This window comes from Homarus americanus, unplaced genomic scaffold (genome assembly GCF_018991925.1).
Source record: "Homarus americanus isolate GMGI-L3 unplaced genomic scaffold, GMGI_Hamer_2.0 scaffold12816, whole genome shotgun sequence".
NCBI classification, from domain to species: domain Eukaryota; kingdom Metazoa; phylum Arthropoda; class Malacostraca; order Decapoda; family Nephropidae; genus Homarus; species Homarus americanus.
In genome coordinates, this window is record NW_024743055.1 from 1,591 (window position 1) to 19,826 (window position 18,236).

An 18,236-nucleotide genomic window follows, 5' to 3' on the forward strand; every position below is an offset into this window, starting at 1 on the left:
AAACATATAGTGCTCAGAGTGAAGTACCTGGCCATCGTATTGTTTGCAGGCCTTCCACGTTCTGTATCATAACTGACCTGCTGGGCCTTGAGCCTTGGACCCGAGAGCCGTGAAGGTGGTGTGGAGTGTGAAGAAGACAGCCCACGCTCTGCCTCAAGATTTTTGCAGGAGCCATTTTCAGCCCATGCCCACAGCCCAGGCAAGGCGTGCCCCAGCTGGTGCCTTGCCGCTTGAGGCCATTGGCCGGTATGTTGGTTAGCTGTTTCCAGACACATTTCTTGTACTCAACACACCTCACAGGGATCTATTCTGGTGGTGGTAAGTATTGCCGTGCTGGCAGCAATGGTATACCCTGCCCACAACACTACTTAGAAGAGTAAATGTTGTGGTAGACATATTGTAGCTTTGAGAAACACACTACCTACTGTAATGTAAAAATACTGAAACACACAACTATCACACGGAAAAATGTATATTTTAAAATATGGTAATATAGGAAGGTGTTTTAAGACAAGACTGTTGGAGATGTGGTAAACAGATGTGGGAAGGTGAGGTAAGGTGAGACAAAGGTGAGGGAAGGTGGAGACAAAGGTGAGGTAAGGGAGAAGGTGAGGGAAGGTGAGACAAAGGTGAGGTGGAAAGGTGGAGACAAAGGTGAGGGAAGGAGACAAAGGAGGTAAGGTTGAGACAAAGGTGAGGTAAGGTGGAGACAAAGGTGGTAAGGTGAGATAAAGGTGAGGGAAGGTGATGACAAAAGGTGAGGGAAGGTGGAGACAAAGGTGGAAGGTGGTGGAGACAAAGTGAGGGAAGGTGGGAGACAGGTGAGGGAAGGTGAGATCAAAGGTGAGGGGAAGGTGAGACAAAGGTGAGGGAAGGTAGACAAAGGTGAGGGAAGGTGAGACAAAGGTGGGGAAGGTGGAGACAAAGGTGAGGGAAGGTGGGAGACAAAGGTGAGGGAAGGTGGAGACAAAGGTGAGGGAAGGTGGAGACAAAGGTGAGGGAAGGTGGAGATAAAGGTGAGGGGAAGGTGGAGACAAAGGTGGAGGTAAGGTGGAGACAAAGGTGAGGTAAGGGAGACAAAGGTGAGGTAAGATGGAGACAAAGGTGAGGGGTAAGGTGGAGACAAAGGAGGGGAAGGTGGAGACAAAGGTGGAGGTAAGGTGGAGACAAAGGTGAGGTAAGGTGGAGACAAAGGTGAGGTAAGGAGACAAAGGTGAGGTAAGGTGGATAAAGGTGAGGTAAGGTGGAGACAAAGGTGAGGGAAGGTGGAGACAAAGGTGAGGGAAGGTGGAGACAAAGGTGAGGGAAGGGTGGAGACTGTGGTAAGGAGGCAAGGTGACATGAGTCAGAGGGAAGGTGAACAAAATAAGAGGAAGGTGACACAGGAGGTGACATGGGGGCTGTGAGGGAAGGTGGAGACAAAGGAGGAAGGTGGAGACAAAGGTGAGGTAAGGTGGAGACAAAGGTGAGGGAAGGTGGAGACAAAGGTGAGGTAAGGTGAGACAAAGGGTGAGGGAAGGTGGAGACAAAGGTGAGGTAAGGTGGAGACAAAGGTGAGGGAAGGTGGAGACAAAGGTGAGGTAAGGTGGAGACAAAGGTGAGGGAAGGTGGAGACAAAGGTGAGGTAAGGTGGAGACAAAGGTGAGGTAAGGTGGAGACAAAGGTGAGGTAAGGTGGAGACAAAGGTGAGGTAAGGTGGAGACAAAGGTGAGGGAAGGTGGGACAAAGGTGAGGGAAGGTGGAGGTGGGGAGAAGGTGGAGACAAAGGTGAGGGAAGGTGGAGACAAAGGTGAGGGAATTGCAGAATAAGTGCGAGGAAGGTGAGACAAGGGTGAGGAATGGACAACAAGGAGGCAGACAAACAGAGGTAAGGTGACAGGAGTGAGGTAAGGTGGAGACAGGAGGCACAGGAGACAAAGGGAGGTAAGGTAACAGAGGTGGAGACAAAGGAAGGAGACAAAGGTGAGGTAAGGTAGAGACAAAGGTGGGAGGCAAGGTGAGACAGGAGGTAAGGTGGAGACAGGAAGGTGGGATGACAGGAGGTAAGGTGGAGACAAAGGTGAGGTAAGGTGGAGACAAAGGTGAGGGTAAGGTGGAGACAAAGGTGAGGTAAGGTGGACATAGGTGAGGTAAGGTAGACAAAGGTGAGGTAAGGTGAGAACAAAGGTGGAGGTAAAGGTGGAGACAGGTGGAGGTAAGGTGACAAAGGAGGTAAGGTGGAGACAAAGGTGAGGTAAGGTAAAGGAGGTGGAGACAAAGGTGAGGTAAGGTGGAGACAAAGGTGAGGTAGAGGACAAAGGAGGTATGTGGAGACAGGTGGAGGGTAAGGTGAGGGCCAAACAGATGAGGTAAGGTGGACATAGGTGAGGCAAGGTGACAAGAGGCAAGGTGAGACAAAGAGGTAAGGTGGACATAGGTGAGGGCAGGAGACAAAGGTGAGAGGCAAGGTGGAGACAAACAGAGGTAAGGTAGAGACAAAGGTGAGAAGGTGGAGACAAAGGTGAGGGAAGGTGAGACAAAGGTGAGGTAAGGTGGAGACAGGAGGTAAGGTGGAGATAAAGGTGAGGTAAGGTGGAGATAAAGGTAAGACAAAGGTGAGGTAAGGTGGAGACAAAGGTGGGTAAGGTGGAGACAAAGGTGAGGTAAGGTGGAGACAAAGGTGAGAGAAGGTGGAGATAATGAGGAGGGGAAGGTGAGACATGAGGGAAGGTGGAGACAAAGGTGAGGTAAGGTGAGACATAAGGTGAGGTAAGGTGGAGACAAAGGTGAGGTGCAAGGTGGAGACAAAGGGTGAGGAATAAGGAGGGGAAGGTGGAGGAATGCATGTGAGGAAGCTGACATCGGCAGGTGAGGAAGTGACATCAAGGCTGGGTGAGGCAGAGATAAAGAGGTAGGTGAGAGGTGGGGCTGCAGAGGGACAGACAAACAGAGGTAGGTGAGACAAAGGGGTGAGGTAAGTGGAGACAAAGGTGAGGGTGGAGACAAAGGTGAGGTAAGGTGACAAAGGTGAGGGAAGGTGGAACAGAAAGAGACAAGCAGAGGTAAGGTGAGATAAAGGTGAGGTAAGGGGAGACAAAGGTGAGGTAAGGTGGAGACAAAGGTGTAAGGTGAGACAAAGGTGAGGGAAAGGAGACAAAGGTGAGGTAAGGTGGAGATAAAGGAGGTAAGGTGGAGACATAGGTGAGGGGTGAGAGACAGGTGAGGTAGGAGACATAGGTGAGGTAGTGAGACATAGGTGAGGTAAGGTGGAGACATAGGTGAGGTAAGGTGAGACATAGGTGAGGTAAGGTGAGACATAGGGTGAGGTAAGGTGAGGAGACAGGTGAGGCAAGGTGAGACATAGGTGAGGTAAGGTGAGCATTATAGGTGAGACATAGGTGAGGTAAGGTGGAGACATAGGTGAGGTAAGGTGAGACATAGGTGAGGTAAGGTGAGACATAGGTGAGGTAAGGTGAGACATAGGGTGAGGTAAGGTGAGACATAGGTGAGGTAAGGTGACATAGGTGAGATAAGGTGAGAGATACATGTGAGGTAAGGTGAGACATAGGTGAGGTAAGGTGAGACATAGGTGAGGTAAGGTGAGACACAGGTGAGTAAGGTGGAGACATAGGTGAGGTAAGGGGAGACATAGGTGAGGTAAGGGGTGAGACATAGGTGAGGTAAGGTGAGACATAGGTGAGGTAAGGTGAGACATAGGTGGGAGGGATAAGGAGACATAGGTGAGGTAAGGTGGAGACATAGGTGAGGTAAGGAGACATAGGTGAGGTAAGGTGAGACATAGGTGAGGTAAGGCGTGAGACATAGGTGAGGTAAGGTGAGACATAGGTGAGGTAAGGTGGAGACACAGGTGAGGTAAGGTGAGACATAGGGTGAGGTAAGGTGAGACATAGGTGAGGTAAGGTGAGACATAGGTGAGGTAAGGTGAGACATAGGTGAGGTAAGGTGAGACATAGGTGAGGGTAAGGCAAGTGGAGACATAGGTGAGGTATGTGGGAGACATAGGTGAGGTAAGGAGACATAGGTGAGGTGAGCAGAGACATAGGTGAGGTAATGACATAGGTGAGGTAAGGGCGAGACATAGGTGAGGTAAGGTGAGACAGGTGAGATAAGTGAGACATAGGTGAGGTAAGGTGAGACATAGGTGAGGTAAGGTGAGACATAGGTTAGGTAAGGTGAGACATAGGGTGGAGGTAAGGTGACAATAGGTGAGGTAAGGTGAGACATAGGTGAGGTAGGTGGAGACATAGGTGAGGGGTAAGGTGAGACATAGGTGAGGTAAGGTGAGACATAGGTGAGGTAGAGACATAGGTGAGGTAAGGTGAGACATAGGTGAGGGGTAAGGTGAGACATAGGTGAGGTAAGGTGAAGACATAGGTGAGGTAAGTGGAGACATAGGTGAGGTAAGGTGAGACAGCAGAGGTAAGGTGAGACATAGGTGAGGTAAGGTGAGACATAGGTGAGGTAAGGTGAGACATAGGTGAGGTAAGGTGAGACATAGGTGAGGTAAGGTGAGACATAGGTGAGGTAAAGTAGGACAGGTGAGGTAAGGAGACATAGGTGAGGTAAGGTGAGACATAGGTGAAGTAAGGTGACATAGGGTGAGGTAAGGTGAGACATAGGTGAGGTAAGGGAGACATAGGGTGGAGGTAAGGTGAGACATAGGTGAGGTAAGGTGAGACATAGGTGAGGTAAGGTGAGACATAGGTGAGGTAAGGTGGAGACATAGGGTGAGGTAAGGTGAGACATAGTGAGGTAAGGTGAGACATAGGTAGAGGTAAGGTGGAGACAATAGGTGAGGTAAGGTGAGACATAGGTGAGGTAAGGTGGAGACATAGGTGAGGTATGGAGACATAGGTGAAGTAAGGTGGAGACATAGGTGAAGTAAGGTGACATAGGTGGAGGTATGAGACATAGGGTGGAGGTGGAGACAGGTGAGGTAAGGTGAGACATAGGTGAGGTAAGGTGGACATACAGAGGTGAAGGAGATATAGGAGGTAAGGTGAGACATAGGTGAGGTAAGGAGACATAGTGAGGTAAAGGAGACATAGGTGGAAGGAAGGTGGAGACACAGGTGAGGTAAGGTGAGACATAGGTGGAGGTAAGGTGAGACAGGTGAGGTAAGGTGAGACATAGGTGAGGTAAGGTGAGACATAGGTGAGGTAAGGTGAGACATAGGTGAGGTAAGTGAGACATAGGTGAGGTAAGGTGAGACATAGGTGAGGTAAGGTGACATAGGTGAGGTAGGTGAGACATAGGTGAGGTAAGGTGAGACATAGGTGAGGTAAGGGGTGAGACATAGGTGAGGTAAGGGGAGACATAGGTGAGGTAAGGGTGAGACGCAGGTGAGGTAAGGTGAGACATAGGTGAAGTAAGGAGACATAGGTGAGGTAAGGAGACATAGTGAGGGGAGGAGACCACATGACCCGGCACTGACCTGTCCTGTCCTTGGGTAGTGAGGTTATGCCCAGGGCAGTCAGTGCTGCCTCTACGATGTTGGCCCGACACAACGCTCCCTGTGGGGTGGACACGGGCAGGAGTGGGCGGGCTACCTCTACGCCCACACTACCCACACCTCTGGGGGATATAAACACATATACATACACACACACACACACACACACACACGCACGCACACACGCACACACACGCACACGCACACACACGCACACACACACGCACACACACGCACACACACACACACACAGGTTGGTAAAATGGAACAACAAAAATATTTAGAAATAAGATAAATAAAGAAAAATATATATATATATATAAAACAGAAGATTTATTTAGGTAGTTAATAAGGAACGATAAATAACATTAACACACAATACATTATCATCACAAAACAAGGTTTTTACTCAAACACAAAACAGAGACAAACAGACAGACAGATATACATAAATACATACATAAAACAGAGACAGACAGCAGACAGATACGCATACAGACAGAAAGACAGACAGACAGACCCACCTGTCTATAGAGAGCTTCAGCATCTCAAGTATAGCGGTGGTAGCCAGATGTTGCGTTCTGGTGGCGTTATCAGAGGTCTTGGCCAACAGGTCTGGCAGAACCTTGTCCAGTGTCGAGGTTACTTCTTTCCTTGTGACCCTGTGTTGCCAGAGAGGTCAGGTCAGGTCAGGTCAGGTCAACAGAGTTAGATAGGTGGGGTTATGGTGATTAGATACCCACAGTTTATTTTAATTGATGATTAACTACACTTAATGGTATGGAAGGGGGTGTTAATTATGTTAGATTAGCTTTAAATCGGAGAGGTTAGGTTAGCTTAGGTCATGGGTTAATTAGGTTAATTAGAGAGAACATAACCTGTGCTAGAGAGAACTTACTTGTGCTTTGGAGATGAAGTTACTGAGAATGTGAGAGAGGGTGAGTGAGGAGACCAACACTGTGCACTTTATCCTCAGAGCTCGACGCACACCACCGCCCCCGCACGTACCTACAGAGAGAGAGAGAGAGAGAGAGAGAGAGAGAGAGAGAGAGAGAGAGAGAGAGAGAGAAGAAAGAATAATAATAATAATAATAATAATAATAATAATAATAATAATAATAATAATAATAATAATAATAATAATAAAAATAATAATAATAATAATAATACAAATTCCTCGACAGTTAACACATTTCCTCTTAGTTTAATAACAGTTTGATCAATATATCACAAAATTCTTTATAAGAACTAAAAAAACTATATAAACATTCTGATAATTTATTGACCACAATTATATACATAAATTTATTCGTCTATATATATTTACATTTCTATTTGATATGTTAATTATTGCCTGATGACGTCATTGCTTACCGAATTGATGACGTCATAGATCTGTTATACCTAATTGATGACGTCATAACTAATTGATGACGTCACAGATGTTATAGCTAATTGATGACGTCATAGGTTACCCATCGGGTCTGATGCCAGCTGTGTCGGGGAGTAGGTGGTGAGGTGGTGCTGTAGCTGCTGAGACCCGCTCTCTGCATAGTTCTACAGATCTTCACCTGTGTGATAAGGAGTGGGGGAGTGGGGGCCGGGGGGAGTAGAGAGAGGGGGCTGAGTGGGGTGAGAGGGGCTGAGGGGGGGTGAGAGGGGGCTGAGTGGGGTGAGAGGGGGCTGAGTGGGGGTGAGAGAGGGGCTGAGGGGGATGAGAGGGGGTGAGAGGGGCTGAGTGGGGGGTGGGAGAGGAGCTGAGTGGGGTGGGAGAGGGGCTGAGTGGGGGGGAGAGGGGGCTGAGTGGGGTGGGAGAGGGGGCTGAGTGGGTGGGAGAGAGGCTGAGTGGGGTGGGAGAGAGGGGCTGAGTGGGGTGAGAGAGGCTGAGGGGGGTGGGAGAGGGGCTGAGGGGGTGGGAGAGGGGCCGAGGGGGTGAGAGAGGGGCTGAGGGGATGAGAGAGGGGTAGGATGAGAGGTGAGGGAGGAGAGGGGCTGAGGAGGAGAGAGGGGGCTGAGGGGGTGAGAGAGGGGCTGAGTGGGGTGAGAGATGGGGCTGAGGGGGTGAGAGATGGGCTGAGGGGGGGTGAGAAGGGCTGAGTGGGGGTGAGAGAGGCTGAGTGGGGGTGAGAGGGGGCTGAGGGGGGTGAGAGGGGCTGAGGGGTGAGAGGGGCTGAGGGGTGAGAGGGGCTGAGAGGGGTGAGGGACGAGGGGGGTGAGAGAGGTTGAGGGGTGAAAAAAAAAGGGGGTGAGAGGGCTGAGGGGTGAGAGAGGGCTGAGTGGTAATGGGAAGGTGGGAGTGAGTGATACTGACAGTACAAGAGTGTATAGTGAGGAGTGATAATGAAACAGTGAAGAACGTCATCCTTTCTGTCTATCAATCTTCCGTCCTTCCTTCCTTCTTTCTATCAATCTTCCGTCCTTCCTTCTTCTGTCTATCAATCTTCCGTTCTTCCTTCTTCTGTCTATCAATCTTCCGTTCTTCCTTCTTCCTGTCTATCAATCTTCCGTTCTTCCTTCTTTTCTATCACACCATCAATCATTCCCACTGTCTCTCCTCACCACTCACCACCTCTCTCTCCCACTCCTCACCACCACCACCTCTCTCCCCACCACCCACCACCCTCTCTCTCTCCCCACCACCACCACCTCTCTCTCTCTCACCACTCACCACCTCTCTCCACCACCACCACCTCTCACCACACTCACCACCCTCCTCACCACCCACCACCTCTCTCTCACCACCTCACCACCTCTCTCACCACCACCACCTCACCACCACCACCTCTCTCCCTCACCACTCACCACCTCTCCCACCTCTCACCACCCCCTCTCCCACCACCCCTCTCTCAACACCCACCACCTCTCTCTCTCCACCACCACCACCTCTCAACACCACCACCACCTCTCTCACCACACCACCACCCTCCTCTCACCACTCACCACCCCACCACCCCTCACCATCTCACCCCTCTCACCACTCACCACCTCCCTCCACCACTCACCACCTCCTCCTCACCCACCACCACCTCCTCCTCTCACCACCACCACCTCCTCACCACCTCTCACCACCATCTCCTCTCAACACTCACCACCTCCACTCACCCACCACCTCCTCCACCACTCACCACCTCTCCACCACTCACCACCTCTCCACTCACCCACCACCTCTCACCACTCTCAACACTCACCACCTCTCCACACTCACCACTCTCTCAACACCCACCACCCCTCTCACCACCTCCTCTCACCACTCACCACCTCCTCACCACCACCACCTCCTCACCACCACCACCTCCACCACCACCACCTCTCAACACCACTCACCACCTCTCTCTCACCACCACCACCTCTCTCTCTCAACACTCACCACTCACTCACCACCAACACTCACCACCTCTCCCTCTCACACCACCACCTCTCAACACTCAACACCTCCTCACCACCACCACCTCTCCTCTCTCCACTCACCCACCACCTCCTCTCCTCACCACTCTCTCACCACCTCACCACCCCTCTCTCTCTCACCACACTCACCACCTCACCACTCACCCCTCCTCACTCACCACACCTCCTCTCCTCACCACCTCTCTCTCTCACCACCACCACCTCTCTCCCACCACTCACCACCTCTCCTCACCACCTCATCTCTCTCTCACCACTCACCACCCCCCTCTCTCTCCACCACCACCTCCACCACCCCCCCCACCTCACCACCCCTCACCACCTCACCACCTCTCCTCACCACCACCACCTCCTCACCCACCACCACCTCTCACCACCACCACCTCCTCTCCTCACACCACCTCTCCCCACACTCACCACCTCACCACCACCTCACCACTCACCACCTCCTCACCCACCACCTCTCTCACCACCACCACCTCTCACCACCACCACCTCTCACCACCACACCTCTCACCACCCACCTTCCTCCTCACTCACCACCACCTCTCCACCACCCTCTCACCACTCACCACTTCCTGGCCGAACACGTCGAGGGAGGGCGGCGTTTCTTGTCAACATCACCCGCCGTGAACACGTCGGCTGCCTCCCGGCTCCTCGTCCTCCTCTCTAACACGTCACGGCTGTTGGGGGAGAATAGGCGTTAGCGGTGTTAGTTAAGCGTTAGGGCCTCTACAAACGTGTAAGTGTGAGGATGATGGTGGTCGTGTTAGGAAGGTGTTAGATTGATGTTGGTGGTGTTAGAATGATGGTAGGTGTTAGGGAAGGTGTTAAAATAATATTAGTGGTGTTAGAATGATGGTGGTGGTTAGAATGATGGTGGTGGTGTTAGGAAGGTGTTAAAATAATATTAGTGGTGTTAGAATGATGGTGGTGGTGTTAGGAAGGTGTTAAAATAATATTAGTGGTGTTAGAATGATGGTGGTGGTGTTAGGAAGGTGGTGGAAATGTTAATAAACAAGTCCAATATCTGTAGATGGGTGTGTATGTATGTATGTATGTATGTATGTATGTATGTATGTGTATGTAAATTTGCACGTATGTATGTATGTAAATTTGCACGTATGTATGTATGTAAATTTGCACGTATGTATGTGGTACAGTATGTAAAAAAGTGTGTGATACTGTGATACTTTATCACACACACACACACACACACACACACACACACACAGCACATACTACAAAATCATAGCGACACTTCATGACACACCAATCGGTTTGTTTACAAGTCACCCGCAACCAAACACGGCCGAAACAAGGAGTGACGTCACAGTTGCTCACCAACTAGGCTGGGCTAGTAAGTGACATCACGCCCAGCCCACCAATAGCAACCTCAGAAGGCACAAAGTACAGGAAGCCTCGTGACTCAGTACAGTGTTGAAGACGGTCGGTGTTAAGGCCAACATTTCTTCTCGTTATAGTAAGTAATATATTATACGACATTTAATATTGAATAAGAAGTTAATAGTTGTTTTAAGTAATATAAACAAGTATTTAATGTTTTAATCACAGTTAAAACCATAATAATTTGAATTAATATACGTTGTGTCTAGAATTGTTATATTTTATTTAAAAATTAAATCTAGCTACAATAATGTTAAACTATAAAACTACCTATGAACAACACTGAGTGTGGGTAGGTAGGTGGTGCTAGTTGTGGTAGTAGTGGGAGGTGGTGGTAGGTGGTGGTGGTAGGTGGGTGGTGGAGTAGGGGTAGTAGTGGTAGGGTGGGTGGCAGGTAGGTGGTGGTAGGTGGTGGCAGTAGGGGTGGGTAGTGGTAGGTGGGGGTGGGTGGTGGTAGTGGTAGGTGGTGGTGGTAGGGGTGGGTGGTAGTGGCAGGTGGTGGAAGGTGGGTGGCATTGGTTAGGTAGTAGAGGGGGTGGTGGCAGGGGTAGGGGTGGCGTGAGTAGGTGGTGGTAGTGCAGGTGGTAAGGTGGTGATGATTGAGAGGGGGTAGGGTGTGGTAGGTAGTGGTGGTGGGGTGGTGGTAGGTGGTGGTGGTAGTAGTGGTAGGGTGGTGGCAGTGTCCAGGGGTGTAGTGGTAGGGGGTGGTGGCAGGTGGTGGAGTAGGTGAGGGGTGGTGAGGGCAGGTGGTGGTGGGTGGTATGGTGGGAAGGTGGTAAGTGGAGTTAGTGGTAGGGGGGTAAGTGGCTTGGTAGTGGTAGGCAGGCATATTATAGTGGTGAGGGGTGGTGGTAGGTGGTGGTAGTGAGTGGCAGGTGGCAGGGTGGAGTAGGTGGTGGTGAGTGGTAGGGCAGTGGAGAAAGAAAGTAGGTGGTAGGTAGAGTGTAGAGAGCAGGCATTGGTTGGAGAAGGGAGGGGTGGGTGGCAGGTGGCAGTAGTGGATGGTAGGAGCAGTGGTAGGGGTGGCAGGCAGGTGCAGGTGAGGTGGCGTGTTGGAGGCAGGCAGCAGTGGAGGGCAGTGGCAGGTGGTAGTGGTAGGTAGGAGGTAGTGGGTAGGGGGTGGTGGTAGCGTAGGGACTAGTGGTGGTGAAATAAGTGGAGTGGGGGTGGGTGGTGGAGGCAGGTGGTAGCAAGCAGGATGGTAGTGGTAGCTAATGGCAGTAGTAGGTAGGTGGCAGTAGTAGTGGCAGGTGGCAGATAGGGGAAAATATGGTAGATGGCAGAAGTAGTCGCAGGTGTGGAATAGTGTTCATTGTGGCAGGTGGGTGGCAGTGGCAGGGTGGCAGTAGTGAGTGGTGAGTGACGGTGAGGGTGGGTGGTGATGGGTGGGCGGTGGTGGTATTAGTGGTGGTGGTGGTGATGGTGGTATTAGTGGTGGTAGATGGCAGAATAGTAGTAGTGGTGGTGGTGATGGTGGTATTAGTGGTGATGGTGGTATTAGTGGTGATGGTGGTATTAGTGGTGGTGGTAGTGATGGTGGTATTAGTGGTGGTAGATGGCGGAATAGTAGTAGTGGTGGTGATGGAAGTGGTTGGTAGTAATGGTGGTAGTAGCGGTGGTAGTGGTTGGTAGTAATGATGGTAGTAATGATGGTAGTAATAGTGGTAGTTGTTGGTAGTAATGGTAGCAGTAGTAGAAAAAAAGTAGTAGTAGTATTTTTTTTTACGGGGATTAGCCCACCCGGGCACAGAGGTCAAACGGGGGTGGGGCGAAAAAATAAGAACAAAGAAATTAAAATAAAGAAAAAGGTTATACTGTATTAATCTACACCACGGAGATGCCGGAAAACCAGCTTTTTAAAGTGAGACAGATTGTATAAGTATGGAAACACAGAAGAAGGCAGAGCATTCCACAGTTTGGCTGTGTGAGGAAAGAAGGAGGTACTATAACGGGTTATTCTCGTGTGACCGACATCCACAGAGAAACGGTGGGCACCGCGGGCAAGACGTGTGTTACGAGCCCACGGCCTTGCCGGCGGTACACAGGATGCCAAATCCACCGAACATTGCCCGTTAAAGTACCTGTAAAAGAGAGAGAGTGAAGCAACATTGTGGCGAAGAGAAAGGGAAGAAAGATTATCAACTAAAGGAGGAGAGTTAATAAGACGAAATGCCTTTGATTCCACCCTATCTAACAGTTGGACAGAAGAAGAGCCACTCCAGATATGAGAGCAGTACTCCAAGTTAGGACGAATGAATCCCTTATATACTTGAAGCAACTGCTCGGGAGGCAGCTTTAGCTATGCTAAGGATGTGTGATTTCCATGAAATTGGAGGAAATGGTGAGGCCTAGCACATGTATTTCAGAATTTGGCAGAATGATAGCGTCCTGAAATGTAATTGGTGGGAGATCGTCTAATTTACAAAGTGTAATTGGTAAATACTGAGAGTTATTACAATTGAATTTAACCAAGTTTCTACCTCCCCATTCAGAGATGCTGCACAGATCCGCTTGATAGAAATAATGATATCAGCTCTAGAAACAGATCTAGTTTGAGGGTTAGGAGGAAGGGGAAAATGTGAAGAAGAGTGAAGAGTAGAATCATTAGCGTAAGAATAGATATAATTAGTTGTAGTGTGAAGAAAGTCATTAATAAAAAGAAGGAAGAGAGTAGGTGAAAGAACATAACCCTGTGGGACACCACTACTGGTAGAGAGAGAGCGAGAGATCGATCCCTCGACAACAACTGCCATGGATCGGTTCTCAGGAAGCTAGAGATGAGAAAACAAAGTGGGGGAGAGAAACCAAAAGAGGGAAGTTTACATAGCAAAGACTTGTGCCATACCCTGTCAAATGTCTTGGAGATGTCGAGGGCCACGACGAAAGTTTCGCCATAATCCCTAAGAGAGGATGACCAAAGATGGGTGCAGTAGGAGAGCAGATCACCAGTAGATCTCGCCTGGTAAAAGCCATACTGGTGATCCGACAAAAGAGAAAGGCGTTCAAGGTGACGGAGAAAATAGGAGTTTAAGATAGTTTCGAAAATCTTAGAGAGGGATGAAGTTAGGGCAATGGGGCGATAGTTAAGGGATTAGAATGGTCACCCTTCTTCGGGATGGGCTGAACCAAGGCATGCTTCCAAGAAGAAGGAAAAGTTTGGGTTTTGAGGCAAAGGCAAAAGAGGTGAGCAAGCACAGGGGCCAGGGCTTCAGCACACTCCCTCAGAACATGAGGGGGTATTCCGTCCGGTCCATGCGCCTTACTCATATACAACCTGGATAACACACCGGCAACCCAGCGAGTGGAGATTATAGGAAAGTGCATTGGTTCAGTAGGAGGTGCAGGGGTAGGAGGGATAGAGAGGGAATCGTCTAAGATGGAATTAGAGGAGAATAAGGTGCCAAAGAGGTTGGCTTTGTCAGGGGGAGAGTTGGCTATAGAGTTATCAGGCCAGAAGAGAGGAGGTAAAGAAGGAGTGGTGGTAGTAATGGTGGTAGTAGTGGTTGGTGGTAACGTGTTAGGGTGGAGTATATCAGTAAGGTTCTTGGTTACAATGTTTGTACTACCACAACAACAACTATCACCACCACCCCTGCGTGTGTGTGTGTGTGAATTAACTCCTTTACAGCGCCATTATTCACACTTTACAGGACGCTCATTGGCTGCGATCAAGTACATCGGACGTGATTGGACGACAGAGGTTGCTTGGTGATTGGCGGATGAAGATGACGTATGAGCCACGAGGCCCCGGATGAAGCGTAAATGCCTGTTCCTGTACTGAGTTCGTGTTAGAGGGTAATTATGCTTCTGGGTCATGACATTGTATTGCTGTATTTAATTTGCGATAGAGTGACATACATTTATGTTATGGATAGCTTAAAACACACACACACACACACACACACACACACACACAGAAATACTTGCGTACTCACAACACAGACACAGTACATGACCTGGGGGGAGGTGGGGAGTATTTTGTTTGCTTATTCTGCACCTCTGTCTCCCTACAGTACCAGTGAGGTATGACTGGCCTCTACAGTACCAGTGAGGTATGACTGGCCTCTACAGTACCAGTGAGGTATGACTGGTCTCTACAGTACCAGTGAGGTATAACTGGCCTCTACACTACCAGTGAGGTATGACTGGCCTCTACAGTACCAGTGAGGTATGACTGGCCTCTACAGTACCAGTGAGGTATGACTGGCCTCTACAGTACCAGTGAGGTATGACTGGTCTCTACAGTACCAGTGAGGTATAACTGGCCTCTACACTACCAGTGAGGTATGACTGGCCTCTACAGTACCAGTGAGGTATGACTGGCCTCTACACTACCAGTGAGGTATGAGTGGCAGCCATTCTCACCTCACCTCACCTAACCTAACCACCATGGACAGAGACAATAACAATGTCCGGCCGCTGGTGTTGGATCATCGTCACCTCCACTCACTCTCGTTTCCCGTGTTGGCTAGCAAGTATTGTCCCAGCAAAACAAAGCCCTGGCCATTAAACACAACTACAGAAAGTTTAATCACGAACAAACTCAAAATAGGGACATGGAACGTGAGGACATTAAATAAGGATGATAAGTATAGTAAGGTTTGTAGGGAAATGGAAAAGATTACAGTGGGACATTCTGGGATTAAGTGAAGTAAGATGGCTAGGGTCAAATAACATTACTAGTCGTGAAGGATTTAGGTTCATATACTCAGGTGGTAACGAAACATGAGAGAGGTGTTGGTATTCTTGTAAACCATAAGTTGAGCAGAAGTGTTAAGGAATACCGGCCAGTGTCTGATAGAGTTTTGTTAGTCAGGTTAAGTGCTAAACCTGTGGACTTGGTAATAATACAGGTTTATGCACCAACATCTAAAAGTCAGGATGAAGTTCTAGATTTTTTTTATGAAGATTTAAAAAGAACAAAAGAAACTGTTAGATTTAATGAATGTCTGATTATAATGGGTGATTTTAACGGTAAAGTTGGGAAAGGGGAAGAACCACCAGCAGTAGGACCGTTTGGGTTGGGTGAAAGAAATAAAAGAGGGAAAATATTAATTGACTTTTGTATAGAAAATAAACTGATAATTACTAATACATAGTTTGAACATGACTCTAAACATACATGGATCTCACCCAAAGGCAACGCCAGGAATCAAATCGATTACATTTTAATTGATGAAAGATTTAAAAATTCAATAACCCAAACCAAGACCTATCCAGAGGTATGTTGTGGGTCAGATCACATCCCAGTATTGCTAGAGATTGACTTTGGTGAACAAGGACCAAGGAACCAATGCAAAGAAGTAATGTTAGATACTGAGGAAAAACTTATAAGACACAGCAGGAACGCGGCTTACGAGGAACTGAACAAAGAAATGAAAAAGGACTGTAGACAGGCCAAGGAAGATAACATACAAACAAAATGCAAGGATATAAATGACAGGAGGCATAACTATACGGAAATGTACAGAAATAGCACAGAATTGTACCAGAAATACGGAAATAAATGTGGTGGAACTATTAACAGCTAAGACAATGAGATCCTGTTTGAGGCAGAATATTTAAGAGAGAGATGGGAAGAGTACGCAGAAGAACTATACACTGATATGGGTGGAGTAGAGGTAAGACACGAAGAGAAACTAAAGATCGAAATGCCAATTCTGAAAACAGAAGTTGAGGCAACTGAGGACAAAATGGCAAATGATAAAGCTTGTGAGGTTGATCAGCTTCCAGCAGAATTGATGAAACAAATGGGTAAAAACGGGATGAATTATTTGACTAAAATATGTAATATTATTTACTTCAAAGGAAACCTTCCAAGTGATTTAAAAAAATCAATATTTGTAGTATTGCCTACAAAGCCAGGAGCCCTAGAGTGCACCCAGTTTAGAACAATAAGCTTAATAAGTCATGCCTGTAAAGTTTTATTCAACATAATTTTAAGTCGAATAAAGTTTAGAATAGACATTGAGTTATCTGAAGAGCAAAATGGATTTACTAGGGGAAAGGAACTACAGAAGCTATATTTGCTTTGAGAATTTTGAGTGAAAGGGTTTTAGAGGTCCAGAGAAATTTGTATATCTGCTTTGTTGTTTTTGATGAAGCTTTTCATAAGGTAAAGCACAATACACTTACAGAGATCTTGGAAACAATAGGCATTAACGAAGAAGATATTACAATTTTAAAGAGTCTTTACTGGCAACAAGAGGCTGCAGTGTTAGTAAATGATGAACTTAGTAATTGGTTCACAGTTAAACAGGGAACAATGTATAATATATATTCAGAATTATTAACTAGAGAAGTTATAAGTGATAATGAAGGAATAAAAGTTAATGGTAAAGTAATATCAAATATATGCTATGGTGATGGTACTGCTCTTACCATGGAGAGTGAAGAGGCATTACAAAATAAAGTTAACAGGTTAGTGAAAAAAGGTAAAATATATGGCCCAAGAGTTAATGCTGTAAAGACTAAAGTAATGGTTGTTTCCAAGTTACAAATAAATCCTAAAATAAAAATTATGGTTGGCAACAGTGAGCTTCAACAAGTGGAAAATTGTGTGTGTTTGGGAAGTAACATTAGCTGTGATGGTAGATGTATAGAAGAAATCAAAACAAGAATAGGGCGAGCAAAAACAGCATTTAATAATCTAAAAGACCTAATGAAAAAAGACATTAACTTCAATTTGAGAAAAGGTTTACTTAAAGACTTCATATGGCCTGAACTGATGTATGGGTCAGAAACGTGGACACTCTCAGCAGACACCAGACAGAGGTTGGAGGCCTTTGAAATGTGGTGTTATTGGCGGATGTTAAGAATAAGCTACACTGACATGAAAACAAATGAAGAAGTACCAAGGTTAGCAAAAACTTCAAGAGAAATACTTGAAATGTACAGACAAAAAAAAATGGAATACTTTGGTTATATAATTAGGGATGAGGGAATAATTAAAGATTTATTAATGGGTAAAGTTGAGGGTAGGAGGGCTGCGGGAAGGCCGAGACTGGGATGGATGAATGAAATTATAAACTGGGTCCCCAGAGAGATACACAACCTTGAAGAACTGGTAGCAACAGCCGAAAAACCTTCAGAGTGGAGGACTGTGGTCACCAACCCTCAGATGTGAATACAATTCTCTGATTGGTGTATGTATATTATGTATGCTGTATTATATATTATGTATGTATATTATGTATGTGCTCCATTTATATATATTATTTATTCAGCCTAGCTAGCAGCGTGTGGCAATGTAATTACCATGTCCCACATGCTTAATTAATGTGCCTGGCGACATATGGAAGCTGTTAATGTATCACTTGCCATAAGTCGCCTATAGAGCAGTTGACCAGCAGACAGGTCGGAGGGCACTACTCCCCTTGTGTACATATCTCTTATCCAGTAAACCGAACCTACAAAACTATACAGGTGTTTGTGTTCGCTCCTGTATATTGAACTTGTTACCCAGAACACAAACAATTGATGAATAATAGCATTTAGTATTTATTGTCTGGTGTTTGTTTACCGAAGTGTTTAGTATTTTATGTTTATGATATATTCAGATAAACTAAGAATTATTGACATTTTCTATTTCTTAGTATTGGTTAGTGTGAGGGCAATTATTCTTAGTGTGATGATAATCCTTCATACACATACATACTGTACATACATACATACATACATACATACATACATACATACATACATACATATAACAATGGAGCGGAGTTCTGTACTGCAAGTGTGGACAAATGACCGGAATTCTGTCCGGTACAGCTGTGTACTGTATTATGTATTTGGTGAATACTGTACCCGAGTTTACTGTACCGTCTATGTTCAAAATCTTGTCTTTATATTCAGTCCCGTATCACTTACTTGTTTATTGGTTGTTAATTACCTTGTTTGGGATTATATTACAACTGGTATGTAACTAAATTATATTACATTAAAATTATATATGCAAACAGAAGTTTTTATG

The 18,236-nt window shown here is 47.0% G+C and overlaps 1 long non-coding RNA gene across 3 annotated transcripts; it reads left to right on the plus strand.

Annotated features, from left to right (window-relative positions):
- Positions 1-13,816: 13,816 nt before the first annotated feature.
- Positions 13,817-15,353, plus strand: LOC121877109. 3 transcript variants are annotated; one of them, XR_006090891.1, is made up of 3 exons: positions 13,817-14,056; positions 14,275-15,114; positions 15,198-15,353. It is a non-coding gene; the product is annotated as an uncharacterized LOC121877109 (long non-coding RNA). The 3 variants fall into 3 exon arrangements; XR_006090892.1 differs by having other exon boundaries at positions 13,817-14,042; XR_006090893.1 differs by having other exon boundaries at positions 13,818-14,019.
- Positions 15,354-18,236: the final 2,883 nt, after the last annotated feature.